Source organism: Osmerus eperlanus, unplaced genomic scaffold (assembly GCF_963692335.1).
Source record: "Osmerus eperlanus unplaced genomic scaffold, fOsmEpe2.1 SCAFFOLD_356, whole genome shotgun sequence".
Lineage (NCBI taxonomy): Eukaryota > Metazoa > Chordata > Actinopteri > Osmeriformes > Osmeridae > Osmerus > Osmerus eperlanus.
This window is the reverse complement of record NW_026911826.1, coordinates 3,083-7,500: the sequence shown is the minus strand read 5'-3', so window position 1 is coordinate 7,500 and position 4,418 is coordinate 3,083.

The window sequence follows — 4,418 nt, the reverse complement described above, 5'->3', positions numbered from 1 at the left end:
TCACTAGGTTTGGTGCTGAATCCTGCTGGTTAACAGCTAACCCTATAATCCCAACATTCTCTGTCTCGGAACTCTGAATTTAAAACCAAACAGTCTACCTGACTCTTAAAAGAAGAGCCTAAAAGATGTCCGCCCGTGCCGTGGGCAGTGACCAGCACAGCAGGGGAGCGAGGGGTGGGGTGCGTGCGGACCACAGGCGGTGCTGTCGTGTCTCTCTCCTCTCCAGTGCTCAGTCAACCTCAGGCACCTCGTTATCCTTGGAGCCCAGCCACCAGCCTCGCTGGACTGGGCCCGCTCACCCACTGTTGGGCTGGTGCCAGACACTGAACAACAACACAACACAGTCCATACTTCACATAGACACGAAGCAGCACACTGACAGGACAACTGTTTTGGATTACTACTCCAATTAGCAAAAACTATGTTACAAATTGTCCAGCTATATATATTTTTTTTCTCTAAATGTGGGTGTTGAAGAGAAAGAAAAGGGCGATACAGAATCTCCACACAGACGCACTTCAACTTGTATGTCAATTCTCCAAAGTTGGAACTTGACCAGAAAGCATGGTGGGATGTAGCGGGCGTTTTCCTGCGGTGAAGTCGGTGGCGGAGGTCGTGACACTGCTGTGGGCTGCGGGGGCGGTTCTGAGATTTCCCAGAAGTGCCTGTCCTCTCACACGCATCGCCCACGACCGGACACGCAACACAGGCACTCCGCTGTGACTATGGTGCCTGATGATCAAGTTGAAGTCATCCACAAACATGAGTGCAAAGGCAAAATCATAAACACATGACCGTGCTTTCGTATGATATGTAAATCCCAGTCCGCATGCCTCTAATCCCCCATACTCCAAACATTGTAACATTCATGTGGCGTTAGTTTTTTCGGGAATATGTTGCAAGTTCATATTTCGCTAATGCGTTACGTTATTGTTCAGCCATATGCAACACAATGCCCCATGGGTAGCACAAAGAATATGCCCATCATTTATCTGTCATAAGGAGAGCGAGAGAGAGAGAATCCTCTCTCCAGGCAAACCCCCTGCTGTCAGCGAGCTGTGTGAGACAGCAGAACAAAGAGGTAGGAACAGGACCTGTGTAGGGAACAGCTTGGCCTCCAGGAGCGAGAGAGAGAGAGGGAGCGAGAGAGGGAGGGAGGGGAGTAAAAGGAGGACAGGAGAGGACACATGAATAGAAAAAAAGAAGCATAGAACATCTTAGAGGTAGAGTGCCTTTTAGGGTGAGCGAGAGAGAGGGAGACAGAGAGTCGGTGGAGGGAGAATGATTTGGGGCTTAATGTTTGGAGTGACAGCGAGGAACAGATGGAAATATATTATGCGAAGGAAACATTTGGGCTGCTTCTAGAGTCCTTGAGTATGTTCATAATCACGTTTATTCACAAGATTTTTCATGAAGAACTCATAAGTTGTTCTTGGTGCTTTGAAAGCAATTTCAAATTCATAAACTTCTATTGAAATTCAAAGTGTGTGTGTGTATAGAAAGAGAGAGGAAATGAGATTGTGCAGTAATGCATGCTGGGAGTTCACACACAGCTCGAGCCCCTGGCACACAGGGAGGGGGAGGCATCCACGGCTCCTCTCTAATTGAAGTTGAAAACGACGACGGTTGAGGAAGGGTTGGCAGCGGTTCACGAGGCAGTGCTTCACGAGGCAGTGCTTCACGAGGCAGCGGTTCTCCCGTGCCAGTTCACCCCCCCCCCAACCCCACCCCACCCCTGCACCCTCTCGGCCCTCCAGCCTGCAGCTCCTGCTGTGTGGAGATCAGCAGCACATTTAGAGGCCCCTGGTAACGGGACAACTCACCACAACCACCTCACCCTCGCTCCTTAATCTGTTCACGAGCACGCTACCTGTGGTGGGACGGCTCCAGGTGGAGGTGAATCATACCGCACGCCTCGGACACACACGTGCTCCTGCCTCCTTCATCCGCAGTGCACGATCCACCACGTGAATTATAATCTTCACACAGAAGCGACAGTATATAAAACGATGGAGGCTTTTCACTGATCCTCCACGGTTTTTATATAGCAGCTCCATTTAATCGGAGCATATCGAGGGCAGGGCACAGAGTCGACATCGGTTCTTTGGAAGACCACTGTCCGCACCCCTCCCTGTCCGCACCCCTCCCTGCCCGCACCCCTCCCTGCCCGCACCCCTCCCTGCCCGCACCCCTCTCTGCCCGCACCCCTCTCTGTCCGCACCCCTCCCTGTCCGCACCCCTCCCTGTCCGCACCCCTCCCTGTCCGCACCCCTCCCTGCCCGCACCCCTCCCTGTCCGCACCCCTCTCTGTCCGCACCCCTCCCTGTCCGCACCCCTCTCTGTCCGCACCCCTCCCTGTCCGCACCCCTCTCTGTCCGCACCCCTCCCTGTCCGCACCCCTCCCTGTCCGCACCCCTCTCTGTCCGCACCCCTCTCTGTCCGCACCCCTCCCTGTCCGCACCCCTCCCTGTCCGCACCCCTCCCTGTCCGCACCCCTCCCTGCCCGCACCCCTCCCTGCCCGCACCCCTCTCTGTCCGCACCCCTCCCTGTCCGCACCCCTCTCTGTCCGCACCCCTCCCTGTCCGCACCCCTCCCTGCCCGCACCCCTCACTGTCCGCACCCCTCCCTGTCCGCACCCCTCCCTGTCCGCACCCCTCCCTGTCCGCACCCCTCCCTGTCCGCACCCCTCCCTGCCCGCACCCCTCCCTGCCCGCACCCCTCTCTGTCCGCACCCCTCCCTGTCCGCACCCCTCCCTGTCCGCACCCCTCCCTGCCCGCACCCCTCCCTGTCCGCACCCCTCCCTGTCCGCACCCCTCCCTGTCCGCACCCCTCTCTGTCCGCACCCCTCCCTGTCCGCACCCCTCTCTGTCCGCACCCCTCTCTGTCCGCACCCCTCCCTGTCCGCACCCCTCCCTGTCCGCACCCCTCCGTGTCCGCACCCCTCCCTGTCCGCACCCCTCCCTGTCCGCACCCCTCCCTGCCCGCACCCCTCCCTGTCCGCACCCCTCCCTGTCCGCACCCCTCCCTGTCCGCACCCCTCCCTGTCCGCACCCCTCCCTGCCCGCACCCCTCTCTGTCCGCACCCCTCCCTGTCCGCACCCCTCCCTGTCCGCACCCCTCCCTGTCCGCACCCCTCCCTGTCCGCACCCCTCCCTGCCCGCACCCCTCCCTGTCCGCACCCCTCCCTGTCCGCACCCCTCCCTGTCCGCACCCCTCCCTGCCCGCACCCCTCCCTGTCCGCACCCCTCCCTGTCTGCACCCCTCCCTGTCCGCACCCCTCCCTGTCCGCACCCCTCCCTGTCCGCACCCCTCCCTGTCTGCACCCCTCCCTGTCCCTTTCTGCCCCTGTCTGTCCTTGGCCGTGGGTGGAGACTGATGCCTCTGCCTCCCCAGGAGTCCTGCCCTGCTGTTTAGTGGGTAATGTTGTCAGCTGGGAGCCAGCTACGTGTCCTGACTGATTAATGGTCGAGGCTGAGCCTTAGAGGCTGAGCCGTAGAGGCTGAGGCGTAGAGGCTGAGCCCGGGAGCTGGTAATTGCTAACTCAGGTTGTGCTCGAGAAATCACACACAACGAAGCTCACGCTCAGACTCGCACGTACGTGCACGGGCTCACACATACACACCACACATACACACCGCACATACACACCGCACATACACACCACACATACACACCGCACATACACACCACACATACACACCGCACATACACACACACACCACACATACAGACCACACATACACACCACACATACACACCACACATACACACCACACATACACACCACACATACAGAACACACATACACACCACACATACACCACACATACAGAACACACCGCACATACACACCACACATACACACCGCACATACACACACACCACACATACAGACCACACATACAGACCACACATACACACCACACATACACACCACACACACACACCACACATACAGAACACACATACATGCCTGTGCTCTCTCGCTCTCTCTCTCTTACGCTTTCTTTCTCACACACATAAACGTATGCACGGCTTGCATGAACAGCTGGGACCAGCCGTGACAATCTGTGCTCTCTATTCCCCACGGAGGCTGTCATTGGCAACCGTTGAAAGAGCCAAGAAGCGCACACACACACACCATCCCTCTTTTTGCATGGTTGTGCCTATACAGCAAAGCAGATGGTTTGCTCGGGATGGATTGTACAGTGCTTTATCAACAGTACCATTTTTTTCCCATTTCCAAACCTCGGCGTGCACGGTGCATGTCAGCCCAGCGTTCCTGTTCCAGGTATTCTCCTGGCTGCGTCGGGTCTGGGAGGTGATGACAGGCAGGCACGGTGTGTTTCTTACCCCAGGCCTGAGCTCCACACCTCGCCTTGCACACAGAGGAGTTTGGCTAACAGAGCCAGATTG